Source organism: Engystomops pustulosus, chromosome 4 (genome assembly GCF_040894005.1).
Source record: "Engystomops pustulosus chromosome 4, aEngPut4.maternal, whole genome shotgun sequence".
Taxonomy (NCBI): Eukaryota; Metazoa; Chordata; class Amphibia; order Anura; family Leptodactylidae; genus Engystomops; species Engystomops pustulosus.
The window spans coordinates 211,065,770-211,088,443 of record NC_092414.1 but is presented as its reverse complement, the minus strand read 5'-3'; the positions used below and the strand labels follow the sequence as shown (position 1 = coordinate 211,088,443).

Here is a 22,674-nt window from a genome sequence, read left to right as displayed (position 1 = left end):
TGCAGTACAGGCAGGGTCCACACTGTTAACACCTGATGTCCAGGTCTGGAACCTTACTGGAGGGTTCGCGACTCCCTCTGACAGCTCCTAACCTGGAGAGGGCACTGTTCGCAACTAACCCCTTGCCACTGTATTGGTAGGGGTGTTGCACATATTCGACCACATTTTTTAAAGTGTCTGTGCCACTCAAAAGAATGTGTCAGCTGCTGCACATGTATTTATATAGTGTCTGCGCCAGTTTTGTGTGCGGCTGCTCTGTGTCCGACAAGACAGGAAAATGTGCACCTAAAGGGACGTGTTGCTGCTTAGACTGAGTTTGTGCCACATTTATTACTGACGTGCGACACAATTCTGCAGCATCAATAAAGTGCACAAAAAAAATGGTGCCCACTTTCCGAGCAGTGCAGGGGGCGCCAGATTCATATAGACCGGGCGCAAGTTTTGATGAATCTGCCGAACTCTGCACAATACACACTACAGGCCGCACTAGCTTTCATAAATGTGGCCCATTGGGAGGTAAAGGACCAAAAAAGAGCGTACTGATAATAGGGGACAGGGGCGTGATGGGCAGGGGCGTGACTAGCAGGGGCAGGGCCACATAGCAGATTCTGAATGGCCTCCCCCAGCCCCTCAGACTATATACATATTTGTATACTCAGACATTTATACTTATACACACATATGTCCCAGTAACTGCTGACCACAGGGGGGGAGTACATGCTGGAATTAGAGATGAGGGATGCTGCCCCTCCCACTGGGGAGGATGTGCCCTGTTATATACAGATTATGTTGTACAACGTGCAATGTTATGGCTGCTACCACTGTAGTTACAACCCTGGGGCATGGAGGGAGAGTACTGATAATAGGGGAGTGGAGGGAGAGTACTGATAATAGGGCAGTGGAGGGAGAGTACTGATAATAGGGGAGTGGAGGGAGAGTACTGATAATAGGGGGCATGGAGGGAGAGTACTGATAATAGGGGGCTGGAGGGAGAGTACTGATAATAGGGGAGTGGAGGGAGACTACTGATAATAGGGGGCTGCAGGGAGAGTACTGATAATAGGGGGCTGGAGGGAGACTACTGATAATAGGGGAGTGGAGGGAGAGTACTGATAATAGGGGGCTGCAGGGAGAGTACTGATAATAGGGGGCTGCAGGGAGAGTACTGATAATAGGGGGCTGCAGGGAGAGTACTGATAATAGGGGCGCTGGAGGGAGACTACTGATAATAGGGGCGCTGGAGTGAGAGTACTGATAATAGGGGCGCTGGAGGGAGAGTACTGATAATAGGGGCGCTGGAGGGAGACTACTGATAATAGGGGCGCTGGAGGGAGACTACTGATAATAGGGGCGCTGGAGGGAGAGTACTGATAATAGGGGCGCTGGAGGGAGACTACTGATAATAGGGGAGTGGAGGGAGAGTACTGATAATAGGGGGCTGGAGAGAGAGTACTGATAATAGGGGCGCTGGAGGGAGAGTACTGATAATAGGGGCGCTGGAGGGAGACTACTGATAATAGGGGCGCTGGAGGGAGAGTACTGATAATAGGGGGCTGCAGGGAGAGTACTGATAATAGGGGGCTGCAGGGAGAGTACTGATAATAGGGGGCTGCAGGGAGAGTACTGATAATAGGGGGCTGCAGGGAGAGTACTGATAATAGGGGGCTGCAGGGAGAGTACTGATAATGGGGGCGCTGGAGGGAGAGTACTGATAATAGGGGCGCTGGAGGGAGCGTACTGATAATAGGGGCGCTGGAGGGAGAGTACTGATAATGGGGGCGCTGGAGGGAGAGTACTGATAATGGGGGCGCTGGAGGGAGACTACTGATAATGGGGGCGCTGGAGGGAGACTACTGATAATAGGGGCGCTGGAGGGAGACTACTGATAATAGGGGAGCTGGAGGGAGAGTACTGATAATAGGGGAGCTGCAGGGAGAGTACTGATAATAGGGGGCTGCAGGGAGAGTACTGTTAATAGGGGCGCTGGAGGGAGAGTACTGATATTAGGGGTGCTGGAGGGAGAGTACTGATAATGGGGGCGCTGGAGGGAGACTACTGATAATAGGGGCGCTGGAGGGAGAGTACTGATAATGCCTCAGCTGTGCCATTGTGTGGCCTCTGTAAGCCGTCAGCACTGAGGATAAGAAGGCGCATCTCTCCCTGTATACCAGGCCAGGAATATCTGCTCCCCCCATCATCCACATAACGTTTTTAATCTCTTTCCAGCTGCTGTAAGATCCTTCTCCTTCCAGGACACAGGCAGATATTATTATCACTGGTGGAAGAATCCTGTAATATCCAGGGCACGGGTCTAAATGTCACTGTTCAATATAGTCACTAATACAGCCAATCACAGAGCACTCAGACATGGTAACATAGCAATTTTCAGTTTAGTTCCATTACTATAGTTACCGTATTTTTCGGACTATAAGGCGCACTAAAAAACCTTTGATTTTCTCAGAAATCAAAGGTGTGCCTTATAGTCCAGTGCGCCTTATATATGAACCATACTTACAGACAACAGCTGCCTTGAACTGTGCACAGGTCTGCCACCTGCTGGTCATTCCTCCTTATAATCAGGTGCGCCTTATGGTCTGAAAAATACTGTATATTCCTGTACATAGGGGGCAGTATTATAGTAGTTATATTCTTGTACATAGGGGGCAGTATTATAGTAGTTATATTCTTGTACATATAGGGCAGTATTATAGTAGTTATATTCTTGTACATAGGGAGCAGTATTATAGTAGTTATAGTCTTGTACATAGGGAGCAGTATTATAGTAGTTATATTCTTGTACACAGGGGGCAGTATTATAGTAGTTATATTCTTGTACATAGGGGGCAGTATTATAGTAGTTATATTCCTGTACATAGGGAGCAGTATTATAGTAGTTATATTCTTGTACATAGGGAGCAGTATTATAGTAGTTATAGTCTTGTACATAGGGGGCAGTATTATAGTAGTTATATTCTTGTACATAGGGGGCAGTATTATAGTAGTTATATTCCTGTACATAGGGAGCAGTATTATAGTAGTTATATTCTTGTACATAGGGAGCAGTATTATAGTAGTTATAGTCTTGTACATAGGGGGCAGTATTATAGTAGTTATATTCTTGTACACAGGGGGCAGTATTATAGTAGTTATATTCTTGTACATAGGAGGCAGTATTATAGTAGTTATATTCCTGTACATAGGGGGCAGTATTATAGTAGTTATATTCTTGTACATAGGGAGAAGTATTATAGTAGTTATATTCTTGTACATAGGGGGCAGTATTATAGTAGTTATATTCTTGTACATAGGAGGCAGTATTATAGTAGTTACATTCTTGTACATAGGGGGCAGTATTATAGTAGTTATATTCTTGTACATAGGAGGCAGTATTATAGTAGTTATATTCCTGTACATAGGGGGCAGTATTATAGTAGTTATATTCTTGTACATAGGGGGCAGTATTATGGTAGTTATATTCCTGTACATAGGGGGCAGTATTATAGTAGTTATATTCTTGTACATAGGGGGCAGTATTATAGTAGTTATATTCTTGTACATAGGGAGCAGTATTATAGTAGTTATATTCTTGTACATAGGGGGCAGTATTATAGTAGTTATATTCCTGTACATAGGGAGCAGTATTATAGTAGTTATATTCTTGTACATAGGGGGCAGTATTATAGTAGTTATATTCTTGTACATAGGGAGCAGTATTATAGTAGTTATATTCTTGTACATAGGAGGCAGTATTATAGTAGTTATATTCTTGTACATAGGGGGCAGTATTATGGTAGTTATATTCCTGTACATAGGGGGCAGTATTATAGTAGTTATATTCTTGTACATAGGGGGCAGTATTATAGTAGTTATATTCTTGTACATAGGGAGCAGTATTATAGTAGTTATATTCTTGTACATAGGGGGCAGTATTATAGTAGTTATATTCCTGTACATAGGGAGCAGTATTATAGTAGTTATATTCTTGTACATAGGGGGCAGTATTATAGTAGTTATATTCTTGTACATAGGGAGCAGTATTATAGTAGTTATATTCTTGTACATAGGGAGCAGTATTATAGTAGTTATATTCTTGTACATAGGGGGCAGTATTATAGTAGTTATATTCTTGTACATAGGGAGCAGTATTATAGTAGTTATATTCTTGTACATAGGGAGCAGTATTATAGTAGTTATATTCTTGTACATAGAGGGCAGTATTATAGTAGTTATATTCTTGTACATAGAGGGCAATATTATAGTAGTTATACTCTTGTACATAGGGGGCAGTATTATAGTAGTTATATTCTTGTACATAGCGGGCAGTGTTATAGTAGTTATATTCCTGTACATAGGGGGCAGTATTATAGTAGTTATATTCTTGTACATAGGGGGCAGTATTTTAGTTATATGCTTGTTTATAGGAAGCAATGACGTATCACAAAATCCCTTGTAGTTACATATGAGGCGACTAATCTGTCCCTATGTCTGTACCTCCCATAAACAAGTAAAATATTCTATGACCATGGCCGCGGAGTCAGGAGTCAGATATAAAAAGTTACACTAACATAGACCCTCCTAAACAATGCACCTGTCACCACCACATGTTATTTCCATGCATTCCCTCTATTGATGTGCGAGGCAGAGGTCACAGACGACACATTCCTGGGAGCTTTATACTGCATCAAGGGACCTAAATTTATACAGGGAACTGTCTACAATACTGTTTACCCCAGAAAAAATAACTGTATGCAGCAGGGGATGATCTAAAACAACATGACAAAAACTCCAGTGTCGTCTACTATCTCCCCTTCCCTCCCCAGCACTCTCTGATCTCCAGGGTTCCCTCCTATGCTGCTCCAAGGTTAAAGGACCTGGATAGTCAAGGTCATGTGACCATGATTTGACTGCTGGTCCTTCACCCCTACTACTTGTGGATACTAGAGAGGGCTAGTACTGTGGCCAATCGCTATGCGAGTATAATGATATTTTCAGTCAAACAAGAGAACTCTTTTAATACGTACAAATAAAAATATTTCATTTTATTTTTCATAAACTTTTTATTCCCTCTTTTTTTATGGTCAACTTTTTTGTCGAAATCAAATTTTGAGGTCTGAGAGAATGAGTCCTTCCGCCTCCGCAGCCCTGGTATTCGGCCAGTTTTTCGATTATTTATCTTGGCTGACCGGTCATCCTGAGGATACTGAAGGGCTTTTTTTTGGAACAAATGTTTTATTTGTATTAAAGATGTCATATTGGGTCACTTTGTGATAGAGGGTGGGAAAATATTTTGGAATAATTTTGGAAAGTCTCTGTCGACCCATCTGTTGACGATTTCCTTTGTTCTGGTCTAGGAGAAGAATAGGTAAAGACTTGGAAGTGCCAACAGAAGCAACAAGGACACATGAATCTATTGGATTCGGTTGGGTCTGTTGGGCTTCACCATCAGTAAGATTCACCCGGTTTGAAACGCATCGGCCTTGTCCAGTGTGACCATGACATTTGTACAGCTTTTTAATCTTCTATCAAAATAAAGTTCTGATGTACAATGGAAGTGGTGCGGCTCCTGCAGCATTTTTCTATGGGTGTCGGGCTTCCATTGGATCGTCAATTATTTTATCAGTCGCCAATCTTCTGCTTACAGGAATTTGACGATTTTTAGCCCTTCGTAGACCAGAGCCAGTTCTCCTCTACACGTAGAATGGAACTGGACTTCCAGTTGTGTTCAATTTTATTCCCGGACAGGGGCAGCCAATCGATTAGGGTCCAGCATCGATCTTCATGACCTCTCCATAGGATGTACCTCATTATCTACTGTACCTCAGTAGAAATCTCTTTCAGTCTTTATACCGTCTTTAGACCCACAATATTCACTACATGTTCAAGAGTAAAGTTGTTTTTGATGCAACCGATTCATCCCAAAAGGTTCGCCGATAACAGACCTGGATCCCATTTGGAGATCATGGGGGGCATCAGACGCCAGAGCTTCATGTACCCTCCTGATGAGCTTTGATCTCCATCTCCCTGATGGGCCTGAACGATAACAGGCTACAGCCAGTGTGATAGCACAAGGCAGTGATGCCTGCATACCAGCCCACTCCACCTCATACCGGCCCACCCCACCTCATACCGGCCCACCCCGCCACATACCGGCCCATTCCGCCACATACCGGCCCACTCTGTCACATACCGGCTCACCTCGCCACATACCGGCCCACTCCGTCACATACCGGCTCACCCCACCACATACCGGCTCACCCCGCCACATACCGGCCCACTCCGTCACATACCGGCTCACCCCACCACATACCGGCCCACTCCACCATACACACTTGGTGGTTTACAAGGAAATGTGGTTATTTCAGGGCTTGTGGGAAAACTGGCATAAAAGTGCTAATAAATCTTCTCCTATGTCTCCCATGCGCTATCTCTAACCTTTTATTGCTTTTAATTAACGTTTTTACAACACCGTGTGTGCACATAGGGCGGCGTGAACAAATAAAGTTGTTTATATTGTATAACCTAAGCTGCTTGTACAGGCGCGGTACCATATGCTATTTTCTGTCATCAGAATGTCATCATGATGCTCCGTTCCATAAGCCCTTTTATTTAATCATGGTTTGGGTTACCGGGAGGTTCCCGGGACTATAATACTGGTGGCTTAGCCTTATGATAGGTCAACTGTATGTCAACTATGCCAGACTGCCGCGATCCAACCATTGGCGTTCCCACTATAAGTTCAGGTCAGCGCTCCAGGGGTCCCACTTCTGTGATCTACACCAATGTTGAGAACTAGAAGAAGGTCCCCGGACACCTGCCTCCGAACTGGGCAGAATGAAGAAGTGGACACCCTCCAGGTAAATAGCCAAGTAGCCTACCTCTTTGGTGTAGGACTTGTGTACTCATGCTTGTACGACTATGGTGTCAGTGAAGGTCCTGTACTGTTGAAGGTCCTGCATTATCACTGCAGCTTCTGCTTTAGAGTTTTGGCATTGGCAAGGGCCCAAGCCTCACCAATCTAGGAGCCAAACCATATATCCTGAGAAGCTCTAGTGTAAAGAAGCCTGGAAAGATCTGGAAAGGTCATGTAGACTATGTTTGCCTCTATGATTTATCCCTAAGCTCTTCAGATCTTTTATAAATAAGTTTTGGCGACACTTTGTCTGCACATAGGGCGTAATGGACAAATAAAGTTATGTATATTGTATAAATGATTGTGTTTGCATAGGTGCGGCACCTTGTGTTACTTGCAGCTCAAATTCTACTTTGATCTGTGGTTCGCGTTGGGAACTGGGAATACATTACTGTGAAGCATCAGTGGTCCCACTGACTTGGAAAAGATGGGTCTCGGGCTTGGCTAGAGTTTTTTGACCATGGGCAAAGGGATTAGGAATTGCTGGCCATGGTTGAGGGCCATAAGTAGGTAGGTGGATGGCTTCCAGCAGCTGTCCTATTAAACTTCCCTTAGACCAGGAATTATGGATACCTACTGGGTAAGAGTTCCAGAATTTAGGGAACAGGAACAGGTTCCAGGTACTGGTGGCCTTATCCAGAGAGCTGAAATGGAGAGGCAGATGACTATGTCTAGCTTAATGTCTAAGAAAGACCCATGGTTGTAACACAGGCCTACAGTCTGGCAGCCATTGCTCTATTTGGCACTTAAGACTGTTGTCCTGCTGCTGCTCCTCCTCCCCTCTCACAGCATGCAGTCTCAGCAGCACAGAGAAACTGCAGCTCTACGTCACATGTTGAAGACGTAACACCGTTCGAGGAAGTTTTGGGTTATATTACAAGGTCAATGGGCAAAGCAGACGTAGGTTTTGGGTTTTTTTTTATGATTGACAATCAGAACCCCTGGTGTGTACAACACAGGTAGGTGCAGGTCGTGAAATGGTGTGCCGCATATATGATATCATAGATTTTTTTGTGCTGAAAATATAACTTCAATGTAAATGTATAGCATAGCTCATAAATGTTGACTCAACAATGTGTTAAACCAACCATGGCACTGATGGCCGTTACCGATGAGCCCCATTCTCATGTTTGGTTGGTGATAATAATTCAGTGATCAAGCACTTATCCTCTATGGGGTGAGTGGGACAACCTCTTTAATGGATGGTGTGTTAATTGGGTGACCCCCCTCGTGTACTACATGCGGTCAAAAATTTGACCCTAACTATACACGTCCGCCATTTTGGTTTTGGGGGCCTGTGTATTACATAGAAGGATTTCGGTGCACCCCATGCATATCCTGCAATGCATTCTGGTGCTGGAGTACAATTTGCAGCCTATGATTGGCAGCGGCTGGTGATTTCAGTGCCAGTCTTCCAGTCCTGCATTACTCCAGATATCTGCAGTGCACTATGTTGCGGTTTTATATTTTGCAGGCATGACCCCTGCATTGCAGCTTTGGTAATAAATCGTGCACATGGAGGTGAGCTCATTTGCAGAGCACTTTATTAAATTACTGCAGCAGAGCGCGGCCTTGTTGTGTGGAGGGCGGGCGGGGGGGACATGAGGCTGGGATAAGAGATGCAGGCGGTATATATTGAACGCTTTGATGCACATAGATAAATGAGGATGTCTGTCAGCGGAGCGGGAGGATGGGGGCTATTGTTCTATGGATGCTCCACGGCTTCATGTGGATACGGAGTTCCGGAAATGCCGCTCTCATAAACCGAGATGAATGATTATGGGATGTGACAGCTCTGGTAAACAACCTCCTGATCCCAGCATCAGCCTGTGTATAGGGGAGGGTCAGTCATACAGACATCCATTCATACATGTACATACCTACACAAACATCACAGATACCTATAGATACCTGCAGTATAAGCCCACATGTACTTTACATACACATATTCATACAGGACATACCTACACACATACATATGTGCAGTGTAAACCCACACATACATACATGCACACACACATTGCATACATACACACATACATGCACATACACACACATTACATAAGGCTGTGCAGTATAAACCCACACATACAAGCGCACACACACATTACATACATACATACACACTTAAATGCACATACACACATTACATACAGTACAAACACACATATACATAAGACTGTGCAGTATAAACATACAAGCACATACATACACATATACATACACACATACACACATTACATACAGTACATACATACACACATACATAAGGCTGTGCAGTATAAACACACACATACAAACACACACACAATACATACATAGACATATACATACACACATACATGCACATACACACATTACATACAGTACATATATACACACATACATAAGGTTGTGCAGTATAAACACACACATACAAACACACACACATTACATACATACATACTTACAGTACATAAATACACATGTATACATAAAATATACACACATTTAGAAATAATAGACAGCGACATAAAAATATACAGAACACACAAATAAAACATAGATTGAAACATATGTTGTTAATAAGCACACACATACACACAGTACATGGTTATACATACATAGATATGCGCAGTATAGACACACAAATACTGTACATGTATATATGTGCTGTACACAGACACAGCATATTACACAACACACATACATATACACACATGAAATACAATATAAATATACATACATACAGTACATACCGACACATGTAGAAGCCACCCTTTCATGCCACACTGCTCACCTATACCATTTATAGTGGTAATATTTGGTACTGCAGTGCTGATACAAGACGATCATTCGCTGAACAACCTGATTGTCAGATGTAATATTGAAGGCCTAGTAGAGGAATATGGAGAAGAGCTGCAGTAACACAGCTCAGCCACTACACAGAGGAGGGAGCTCTCTGCCATGCTTCCAGTGCCGTAGGTGGACGCAATCGGTGAGTGAGTCCTCACTGATCTGATATTGGCCTGTTCTATGGATATGAACTTTTATTTAACCCTTACATGTACTACAACATTCTTGTGGTGCACTAGGGGCCGTATGGAGAGGGCTCACGGCTAAGCTCCCTACATATATGGCTGTTGTCAGCAGTATTAAAAAGTTGACAACTGCCCAGATCTGTGCCGTCACGGATCGCGGTAGCAAACCCGTCGGGTTCAAACGTGGCACCTAACAGTGCTGCCGGCGGGAGCTGACATCTTGGCATCATCGGAGGGCACTGATTGGTTGTCATGACAACTTGTAGTCTCACAGAGACTCCTATGCCTGTCACTCATTCAGCTCTGTAACAATGCTATCGGTGGGCACCACCATCTTTTATGTACAATCAACATCCTACTTGATTTCATCGGAGGGATTAGTTTGGGTTTTCGTGACAGCCTTAGGGGCTCATAGAGACTACTAGGCCTATAACAACAGTGTTCTGTAGGTATATACACAATATACTTCAATACACTGGGGTAAATTGTATGAGTGATCAGACCCCCTTGAGTTAAAGTACCCTAGGGGGCCTGAAATAATAATAAATAATAATATAAAAAAATCTAATATAAATAATATAAAAAATAATTAAAATCACCCTTATTATGTAATTACCGTGATCGCACCAACCCAAGGAGTAAAGTAGAGGTGTCATTTGGAGCGCACAGTGAAAGACGGAAAAGCAGAGCACACAAGAAAATGCAAAACATCCTGCCAAAAAAAAAACCTTGTATAGCTCTGTACATGGAAAAATTGGAAAAGTTATAACTTTTGGAAGGAGGGAAGTAAAAAACAAATGCAAAAATGAAAAAGGGCTGAGTCTCGAAGGGGTCAAGCTGGAAACATTTTTTATTTTATGATGATGTAAAACCACAAAAACTTGCATACACGTATATGCAGTACAAAGACATATACACATCACAACATACAGTACATCCCCATACATCTAGTGCATATCCATACGCTCCATACATTCACATACATATAGATACACACAGTACATACACATACATATAGATACACACAGTACATACACATACATAGCACAACATACAGTACATCCCCATACATTTAGTGCATATCCATACGCTCGGTACATTCACATACATATAAATACACACAGTACATACACATACATATAGATACACACAGTACATACACATACATAGCACAACATACAGTACATCCCCATACATCTAGTACATATCCATACGCTCGGTACATACACATACATATAGATACACACAGTACATACACATACATATAGATACACACAGTACATACACATACATATAGATACACACAGTACATACACATACATAGCACAACATACAGTACATCCCCATACATCTAGTACATATCCATACGCTCCGTACATTCACATACATATAAATACACACAGTACATACACATACATATAGATATACACATACATAGCACAACATACAGTACATCCCCATACATCTAGTACATATCCATACTCACAGTACATACACATACATACATACACACAGTACATACCGATTCACATGCATAAATAAAATAAATATACACACAACATAAAGTACATATAGTAATTACCCATACACATACATACAGTGCATACACATATGTATAGTACAGGGCCAGCAGGCGAGTTGTAAATATTTATTATATATTCTATATTATAGGGGAGGGATTAGCAGTGTTTAGTTTTGTGTTTATGTTATGTTTTATGTCATTGTTATGTTTTCTACTTTTAACTACAGCGCCGTACATACACACGCCGGGGCACATTTGCCTGTGTAGTGTGCAGCAGGGGGCGCCAGATTCAGGATTTCTGGCACCCATTCTCCGTGATTCTGACGCCCCCTGCACTGCCCCAGCAGAGGGCACCACTTTTTCATTTGGTGCTTCTATAACATGGGGCGTGCGACAAACTTCTGTCAGATTTTGCATGTTAAATCTGCCGCATGGTCGGACTGGGGGTTGGAGCGTCCCCTGCAGTGCAGAAATTTGTGTCGCACACTAGCGACACAAAAGGGTCGAGTGCGACACAAAATACACTTCTTAAATACATAGAAAGAAGGTGCAAAGTCCGACAGAAAACTGGCGCACGGCCGCTTAGTATGTCCATACTCACACGTATGTATCATTTATATATACACAGCGCATACGGATTACACTGTCTGTCAGTTTTGGTACACACCATAATTCATAAAATTGGGGAAAGACCAGAACATTTTTATCACAAAAACTTTTTCCCTGCCTAGAAGAGAAGTGAGATGGGAAGGAGGATGGAAGAAGGTCCTCGCTGTCCACTTACATGTGCATTCTGCTCCCCCCTGCTGTAGGCAGGGGGCTGCTGTATAACAACCTGGCTGGTGGGTGGGCCACTGTCCAGCAGGGGGCTGCTGTATAACAACCTGGCTGGTGGGTGGGCCACTGTCCAGCAGGGGGCTGCTGTATAACAACCTGGCTGGTGGGTGGGCCACTGTCCAGCAGGGGCCTGCTGTATAAGGACCTGACTGGTGGGTGGGCCACTGTCCAGCAGGGGGCTGCTGTATAACAACCTGGCTGGTGGGTGGGCCACTGTCCAGCAGGGGGCTGCTGTATAACAACCTGGCTGGTGGGTGGGCCACTGTCCAGCAGGGGGTTGCTGTATAACGACCTGACTGGTGGGCGGAGTCTCTGTCCAGCAGGGGGTTGCTGTATAACGACCTGACTGGTGGGCGGAGTCTCTGTCCAGCAGGGGGTTGCTGTATAACGACCTGACTGGTGGGCGGAGTCTCTGTCCAGCAGAGGGTTGCTGTATAACGACCTGACTGGTGGGCGGAGTCTCTGTCCAGCAGGGGGTTGCTGTATAACGACCTGACTGGTGGGCGGAGTCTCTGTCCAGCAGGGGGTTGCTGTATAACGACCTGACTGGTGGGCGGAGTCTCTGTCCAGCAGGGGGTTGCTGTATAACGACCTGACTGGTGGGCGGAGTCTCTGTCCAGCAGGGGGTTGCTGTATAACGACCTGACTGGTGGGCGGAGTCTCTGTCCAGCAGGGGGTTGCTGTATAACGACCTGACTGGTGGGCGGAGTCTCTGTCCAGCAGGGGGTTGCTGTATAACGACCTGACTGGTGGGCGGAGTCTCTGTCCAGCAGGGGGTTGCTGTATAACGACCTGACTGGTGGGCGGAGTCTGTCCAGCAGGGGGTTGCTGTATAACGACCTGACTGGTGGGCGGAGTCTCTGTCCAGCAGGGGGTTGCTGTATAACGACCTGACTGGTGGGCGGAGTCTCTGTCCAGCAGGGGGCTGCTGTATAACGACCTGGCTGGTGGGTGGGCCACTGTCCAGCAGGGGCCTGCTGTATAAGGACCTGACTGGTGGGTGGGCCACTGTCCAGCAGGGGCCTGCTGTATAAGGACCTGACTGGTGGGCGGAGTCTCTGTCCAGCAGGGGGTTGCTGTATAACGACCTGACTGGTGGGCGGAGTCTCTGTCCAGCAGGGGGTTGCTGTATAACGACCTGACTGGTAGGCGGAGTCTCTGTCCAGCAGGGGGTTGCTGTATAACGACCTGACTGGTGGGCGGAGTCTCTGTCCAGCAGGGGGTTGCTGTATAACGACCTGACTGGTGGGCGGAGTCTCTGTCCAGCAGGGGGGTTGCTGTATAACGACCTGACTGGTGGGCGGAGTCTCTGTCCAGCAGGGGGTTGCTGTATAATGCCCTGACTGGTGGGCGGAGTCTCTGTCCAGCAGGGGGCTGCTGTATAAGGACCTGACTGGTGGACGGAGTCTCTGTCCAGCAGGGGGCTGCTGTATAAGGACCTGACTGGTGGACGGAGTCTCTGTCCAGCAGGGGGCTGCTGTATAAGGACCTGACTGGTGGGCGGAGTCTCTGTCCAGCAGGGGGTTGCTGTATAACGACCTGACTGGTGGGCGGAGTCTCTGTCCAGCAGGGGGCTGCTGTATAAGGACCTGACTGGTGGACGGAGTCTCTGTCCAGCAGGGGGCTGCTGTATAAGGACCTGACTGGTGGGCGGAGTCTCTGTCCAGCAGGGGGCTGCTGTATAACGACCTGACTGGTGGGCGGAGTCTCTGTCCAGCAGGGGGCTGCTGTATAACGACCTGACTGGTGGGCTGAGTCTCTGTCCAGCTGGGGGCTGCTGTATAAGGACCTGACTGGTGGACAGAATATCTGTCTCTTATTATATCCCCCCAGATGCTCCCACTATTTCTTTCTTAGTTTTTTTTTATGGGAATTACGGCTCTTCTTAGTGTATATAGGGAGCCACAGTCCAGCCAGTACCCCCACTCACCAGGGGGCATGGTGAGATGGTTAGAGGCGGGGTTAAGTGAGCCATCGACTCACTGAGGGGAGCCGGCTCCCACTGTTCTTTGAGCTGGCTCGTTCCCTCCATGCAGTAGCTCTCCTCCTCTCATGCTCTGTGTAGCACTGAATGACATCATCACTTGGCGCCTGCCGACTGCTACACACAGCAGCAGCAGAAGCACAGGGATAATGCTGAGAGCTGGCGGCTCTCTTATACTCTATGTAACCCTTTCCCTCCCCCATTATTCCTCATATCCCCCTCAATACTCTGTGTACTCCTTACCTCTGCCCCTCTCTATTTACCTCCTACTCGGCCCCATTATTCCTCATATCCCCCTTTATTCTCTATATGACTCCCATTACCTGCCCTATTAATACTGATACCCCTGTCTATACTCTATATACCCCTCCTCTGCCCCATTATACCCCCTCCATCCTCCTTGTACCCATCCCCCATGGCTCTCCAGGACACAAATGATCCAGCAGAAAAAACTATAAATATCTTGTAGCGGAAGGAAATCTCCGGGAGTCTCCGAGGGGAGTCGGTGCTATGTGTATATATAGAGCGGGATGATGGATGGGAGTCTGTAGGGGAGCGAGGCGGATTTCTGGGTTACTATATATAGGCCCCGGTGATGAGGACATATAAAAACACTTGGAGTAAATGGAGCAAAGACAAGTACAAGATTAAAGTAATGGAAGCGATGATCTCCGCAGGTCCTCCGAGGCCTCCACCACATCCACCGCACGGACCTGGATGTGCATTAGTGAATTAAGGACGAGGCCCAGGGATGCGGCAGGTGAACCCGAAAAAAACAGGAACTGCCTGGGACCATATGTAGTTCTACTCATATGTACCAAGTGCAACAGGAAAAGATTGTGAAACTCTGCTATGCTAGTAAATATGGTAATCGCCCAAGTGCTGTACTGCAGGTATAATATCTGGGGGGTCTGTATTCCTGCTATAATATCTGGGGGCGCTGCACTGCAGGTATAATATCTGGGGGCGCTGTACTGCAGGTATAATATCTGGGGGCGCTGTACTGCAGGTATAATATCTGGGGGAGCTGTACTGATGATATAATATCGGGGGGAGCTGTACTGCAGGTATAATATCTGGGGGCGCTGTACTGCAGGTATAATATCTGGGGGCGCTGTACTGCAGGTATAATATCTGGGGGGTCTGTATTCCTGGTATAATATCTGGGGACGCTGTACTGCAGGTATAATATCTGGGGGCGCTGTACTGCAGGTATAATATCTGAGGGCGCTGTACTGATGATATAATATCTGGGGGCGCTGTACTGATGATATAATATCTGGGGGCGCTGTACTGATGATATAATATCTGGGGGCGCTGTACTGATGATATAATATCTGGGGGAGCTGTACTGCAGGTATAATATCTGGGGGCGCTGTACTGATGATATAATATCTGGGGGCGCTGTACTGCAGGTATAATATCTGGGGGCGCTGTACTGATGATATAATATCTGGGGGCGCTGTACTGCAGGTATAATATCTGAGGGCGCTGTACTGATGATATAATATCTGGGGGCGCTGTACTGATGATATAATATCTGGGGGAGCTGTACTGCAGGTATAATATCTGGGGGCGCTGTACTGATGATATAATATCTGGGGGAGCTGTACTGCAGGTATAATATCTGGGGGCGCTGTACTGATGATATAATATCTGGGGGAGCTGTACTGCAGGTATAATATCTGGGGGGTCTGTATTCCTGGTATAATATCTGGGGGCGCTGTACTGCAGGTATAATATCTGGGGGCGCTGTACTGATGATATAATATCTGGGGGCGCTGTACTGCAGGTATAATATCTGGGGGCGCTGTACTGATGATATATCTGGGGGAGCTGTACTGCAGGTATAATATCTGGGGGCGCTGTACTGATGATATAATATCTGGGGGCGCTGTACTGCAGGTATAATATCTGGGGGCGCTGTACTGATGATATAATATCTGGGGGCGCTGTACTGCAGGTATAATATCTGGGGGCGCTGTACTGATGATATAATATCTGGGGGCGCTGTACTGCAGGTATAATATCTGGGGGGTCTGTATTCCTGGTATAATATCTGGGGGCGCTGTACTGCAGGTATAATATCTGAGGGCGCTGTACTGATGATATAATATCTGAGGGCGCTGTACTGATGATATAATATCTGGGGGAGCTGTACTGCAGGTATAATATCTGGGGGCGCTGTACTGATGATATAATATCTGGGGGAGCTGTACTGCAGGTATAATATCTGGGGCCGCTGTACTGATGATATAATATCTGGGGGCGCTGTACTGCAGGTATAATATCTGGGGGGTCTGTATTCCTGGTATAATATCTGGGGGCGCTGTACTGCAGGTATAATATCTGGGGGCGCTGTACTGCAGGTATAATATCTGAGGGCGCTGTACTGATGATATAATATCTGGGGGAGCTGTACTGCAGGTATAATATCTGGGGGCGCTGTACTGATGATATAATATCTGGGGGAGCTGTACCGGCAGGTATAATATAGGGGGCGCTGTACTGCCAGGTATAATATAGGGGGCGCTGTACTGCCAGGTATAACATAGGGGGCACTGTACCGCCAGGTATAATATAGGGGGCGCTGTACTGCAGGTATAATATCTGGGGGTGCTGTACTGCAGGTATAATATCTGGGGGTGCTGTACTGCAGGTATAATATCTGGGGGTGCTGTACTGCAGGTATAATATCTGGGGGAGCTGTACCGGCAGGTATAATATAGGGGGCGCTGTACCGGCAGGTATAATATAGGGGGCGCTGTACTGCCAGGTATAATATAGGGGGCGCCGTACTGCCAGGTATAACATAGGGGGCGCCGTACTGCCAGGTATAACATAGGGGGCGCTGTACTGCCAGGTATAACATAGGGGGCGCTGTACTGCCAGGTATAACATAGGGGGCGCTGTACTGCCAGGTATAACATAGGGGGCGCTGTACTGCCAGGTATAACATAGGGGGCGCTGTACTGCCAGGTATAACATAGGGGGCGCTGTACTGCCAGGTATAACATAGGGGGCGCTGTACTGCCAGGTATAATATCTGGGGGTTTTATGGTGAGAACCATCAGCAATAGCTGACTGTTTCCTATCCCCTACAGATCCAGCTCTCTGTGCTCTGCGCTGCTATTGACTCCCCATTATGTTATTAAGTTTTATCTGGGGTGGTAAATGGTGACCAAATGACAAACCAAACATCCTCCAGAGAATAATGGACCAAAACCATAAACTGATGTCACCTCCAGAGCTGTGACTGATTCTCAGGGAAAGGACCGGAGACCCTTCAGTTACATATATACATGTAGGAAACATAGATAGGAGGTAGATAGATATAGGATGTAAGTACAGATATAACAGACATAGGAGGTAGATAGATGTAGGACGTATGTACAGATATAATAGACATAGGAGGTAGATAGATGTATAGGATGTATGTAGAGATATAATAGACAAAGGAGGTAGATAGATGTAGGATGTATGTACAGATATAATAGACATAGGAGGTAGATAGATGTAGGATGTATGTACAGATATAATAGACATAGGAGGTAGATAGATGTAGGCTGTACACTCACCGGCCACTTTATTAGGTACACCTGTCCAACTGCTCGTTAACACTTAATTTCTAATCAGCCAATCACATGGCGGCAACTCAGTGCATTTAGGCATGTAGACATGGTCAAGACAATCTCCTGCAGTTCTCCCGAGCATCAGTATGGGGAAGAAAGGTGATTTGAGGCCTTTGAACGTGGCATGGTTGTTGGTGCCAGAAGGGCTGGTCTGAGTATTTCAGAAACTGCTGATCTACTGGGATTTTCACGCACAACCATCTCTAGGGTTTACAGAGAATGGTCCGAAAAAGAAAAAACATCCAGTGAGCGGCAGTTCTGTGGGCGGAAATGCCGTGTTGATGCCAGAGGTCAGAGGAGAATGGGCAGACTGGTTCGAGCTGATAGAAAGGCAACAGTGACTCAAATCGCCACCCGTTACAACCAAGGTAGGCAGAAGAGCATCTCTGAACGCACAGTACGTCAAACTTTGAGGCAGATGGGCTACAGCAGCAGAAGACCACACCGGGTGCCACTCCTTTCAGCTAAGAACAGGAAACGGAGGCTACAATTTGCACAAGCTCATCGAAATTGGACAGTAGAAGATTGGAAAAACGTTGCCTGGTCTGATGAGTCTCGATTTCTGCTGCGACATTCGGATGGTAGGGTCAGAATTTGGCGTCAACAACATGAAAGCATGGATCCATCCTGCCTTGTATCACCGGCTCAGGCTGGTGGTGGTGGTGTCATGGTGTCTTTGGGCCCCTTGGTACAACGCCACAGCCTACCTGAGTATTGTTGCTGACCATGTCCATCCCTTTATGAGCACAATGTACCCTGTAACATCTGATGGCTACTTTCAGCAGGATAATGCGCCATGTCATAAAGCTGGAATCATCTCAGACTGGTTTCTTGAACATAACAATGAGGTCACTGGACACAAATGGCCTCCACAGTCACCAGATCTCAATCCAATAGAGCATCTTTGGGATGTGGTGGAACGGGAGATAGATATATAGGATGTATGTGGAGATATAATAGACATAGGAGGTAGATAGATGTAGGATGTATGTGGAGATATAATAGACATAGGAGGTAGATAGATGTAGGATGTATGTAGAGATATAATAGACATAGGAGGTAGATAGATGTAGGATGTATGTAGAGATATAATAGACATAGGAGGTAGATAGATATAGGATGTATGTAGAGATATAATAGACACCTTGAAGCATCTGTTGGGGGTTGTATACTATTGTCAGCGCTATATACAGTATAGTTTCGCTCCTGACATGGTGGTGGTTCTCATCTCCTCGTTCCTTCCACTAGATCTTAGCAGCATTCATTCCATTACAGTAATTAGTTGCAGTGCAGACCTGGGATGGAGTCACATCAGCAGAAGCGGAGCGGAGCGGGCGGGAGCCTCCCTTTAAATCACCCGCCTGACATCAGCGAGTCCATAAATAATCTGATGCACAGCGACATGAAGTATGCTCCTTGTATCGACCACGTACCGTCCTGACGCTTCACTAATACCAGGGCTGGAGGAGTCTTCTCCTGTCTGAGGACAGGTGAATCAATGACGGGATTACTCGTGCTGATTTACATCGCCCGCGTGGACACATCATTATTCTTAGATACAGTCCAGCTCCATTTCATCTCGTTGCTTTGCATGACTTCACACTAATCACTTTAATTATGGCTGAGTTGTCCCCATTCCTCCTTCCTCCAGAATCAGTGAAGGTCCCTAGGTGGCCCTCAATGTGACCACTGGTTTATATAAAAGAGAAAATCCCCAAAGCTCTCGGCCTAAGTTTTGGGTTCAAAGTCCAACCAAGAATAAGAAGGTCTAGTCTCAAAATAAGATCACCATGTCCTATCCACCATGGCCCCTCGATGTAGCCATGGACATAGCTAGACAGGGTTCCTACTTCCAGAGCCAAAACTGAAAAGAACATAAGAGCCATGGTCACCATGACTCTCTCCATCATCATAGGAGGCTGGTGGGGCCTGGAACACACGCTCAATAGCTGTCGTCTGGCATTTGATCCTAGAGAACGCCCAACACAAATTTTTTTTTTTACAATTTGTGGCGGACAGTTCCCACTGCCTTAACTTCTCGTGGTGGGTCTAGTCCCTTCAGAATAAAGAATTGGAGATGAATTTCAACATGCCCGATCCTTTTTTTCCTTCGATTTATGCTGAAGGAACACCAGTTGATCATATCATAGACATTGGAGGTCAGCCGGATGTGTTTACATTCCTAGGGCAAAAGGCGGGTCACCTTTAGTCCCTTGTTTTTTGTTTGTTAAGGTATTGCCCATAGAGAGGGTGTCGAAGTGACAACGGGACCTGCCTAATGAACGTCTACCTGCAGCCACAATATCAAATTAGGAGACCTCATGTCTTCTCACAGCATATTTTCATGGTACATTGGTTCTCAATTTTTGGAAATTAAAGCTGAACTCAGACTAGGTTGCTCTGGTAACATGTAGAGCCACTTGTAAAAGGGATGGAAGTGGAATGGAAGATCTAGGAGAAGGTGAAAGCTACCTGAGATACTAATTATGTAGCAATCAATTATCTGGTGTCCTAAAGGGCTTTCAGTTTTGACCTGTGGACACATGTGATACAACTAGTTGATTTTTCTATACCTTACACATCTCTTCGTCTCCATCTTTAGACTTCATGGCTTTGTCCTTTCAATGTTGGAGTATTGGTTTCAATGTCATAATTAGTGTGTTGATGGTCGGAGCTGTCCCTGGTGCTGAATGCTCCCACTTTTTGGAGAAGTCTCCAGACTTTGAAAACTCCCCTATAGTATGGTAAACATGTAGTGATAAGTACATCAAATATCAATTGTCCAAACCTTTCCATTTTCCATCTGTTATCATGAGTTAAGTAGTCTTCTCTGAACTTTGATCATGTCCTGCACCTGGAGTAACTCTGATGATATCTTCATAGGGATTGTCTATACAACAGAAAAAATATATGGAACTTGAACAAACTTTTGTGTGTTCCAGAAGTTAGAACACAAGCATCAAGCTGATGACACCAATGGATGTTGTATGTGCCCAAAGAGTTTCTCAGATCTTCACCAACAAATGAGGATGGGGCATGTTAAATTTTGATTGGTTCCTGAGAGATTTAATACCACCCCAGTAATATTTGATGGCATCTTACTGAACGTTCAGTTGACACATACATGTGTGTGTTTTAAAGGGTGCAAAGAATAGCTGTTGGGTGGATAAGTGTCCCATCAATGACCACTGAGTGTGTATGGTCAACGTTAGGAGATATGGTGGTTTTGCTCTTGGGTATACCACTGAAGACCTCTCACATGGCTCCTTTGGATCTTGCACTGGAGACTTACCACACTTGGGTCTGCCACAGGAGATGTATCTAAGATACCAGCCTCCATCTATACATCACCTATATACACATGGGTGCACTTTCAACTGGGATTTGGTTATTTGTGACCCAAACGAAACGGACCCTGGGGTTAGCTTCTAATGGATCATTGTCATTGCCTATTAAAGCAAATACTCACCATCTCTGGAATTAAGCCTAGAGATGAGTGAACCTAATGTTTCTGTTCGAATCCAAACCCCCCGGACCCAATCGGAAACATCAGGTCGCTTATCTCTAATTAAGACTCTTTTGATACAAGATGGTTCCTAAAACATTAAGTCTTCATCCTAAAGCTTAATTTATATGAAGGTCCCTTGTGGGGCTCAAGATTTTTGAACCTCATACTTATGGCTCGTTCGCTTCTTTAAGCTGATGCCACCATATATGCATGCCCACACTTCCTTTGTTAGACAGTTAAAGAGACAGTACCTATAGGTGGGAATACTCCACTATACTCATGATGTATGGCTGCACATGTGAGCGCTGAAGCCATTACTCATTATTCATTTTGACATCACTCAATTGCTTTTGCTCACACTGATAGCTCCCGAGACAGTTCTGTGATTGACAACACACTGAGCGCTCTCTCCTCAGTATGTTCTGTAGCCGTCTACTGTATAATTAATTATGTTCAGTGGAACAGTCTAACAGGGAACTGTCTACTTACTAGGTCTATCTTTAGCTGTCTAGCAACGGAAAAGCCTACAGCTGTGTCTATTTCTAGCCGTCTCGCATGTTTTGTCTGGCAGTAGCTGTCTCTCCCATATGTCATGTACAGCCATCTTGTCTAGCAGTCTATAAGTAAACGATATCCAATGTTGGGCTTCTTACCAGACATCTCTTTGGGTATGATGTTGTCTAATAAGTATGAGGATGTGGCCACATTAACCACGACGGTCAACATCATGGGGGAAGAATTGTGCAGTTGGAGTTCCACATGTCCGAGCTACTATAGAGAAATGTGCAGCCTTGTTGTCTCTCTATGGTAAAATCTGTCTAAGGAGATGATGGTCTCTCGAAGATGATGACAAGTCCTACCTAGATCTCTACCTAGATTCTGTCTCTTTGGTAATATCTTTGGATGGCTCTCTTCCTGTCAAAGATGGTGCACTCTAGTTATTTTTCTGTTGTCTTGTCTTAGCTAGCTGCTGTCTCTGTCGATGTTTCTTTACTGAGTTCCCGTCTCTACGGTCTATAACTGTGTTGTCTTTGATGTCTTCTACAGAATTTCGAGTCTAGCTTATGATCCAGGGCATCAAATATGCTGACAAGTCCTTCTAAAGCTGCCTTTCTGGTCGCTCTCTGCTTTGCTGTCTATAACTGTGGTGGCCTTAGTTGTCGATGATGTCTATTGTAGAGGAATTTGTAGTTTTGCTAACTATCTAGGTCAAATGGTGTCTAAAGTTCTCTAGACTCAAAAAAGATGCTGATGAGTCCTA

The 22,674-nt window shown here is 45.3% G+C and overlaps 1 protein-coding gene across 1 annotated transcript in view; it reads left to right on the top strand.

The window, feature by feature from the left end:
- The window catches only part of LOC140128264 (acetylcholinesterase-like), a 64,453-nt gene that overhangs the window by 15,507 nt on the left and 26,272 nt on the right, over nt 1-22,674 (top strand). The gene's annotated exons all lie outside the window — the stretch shown is intronic.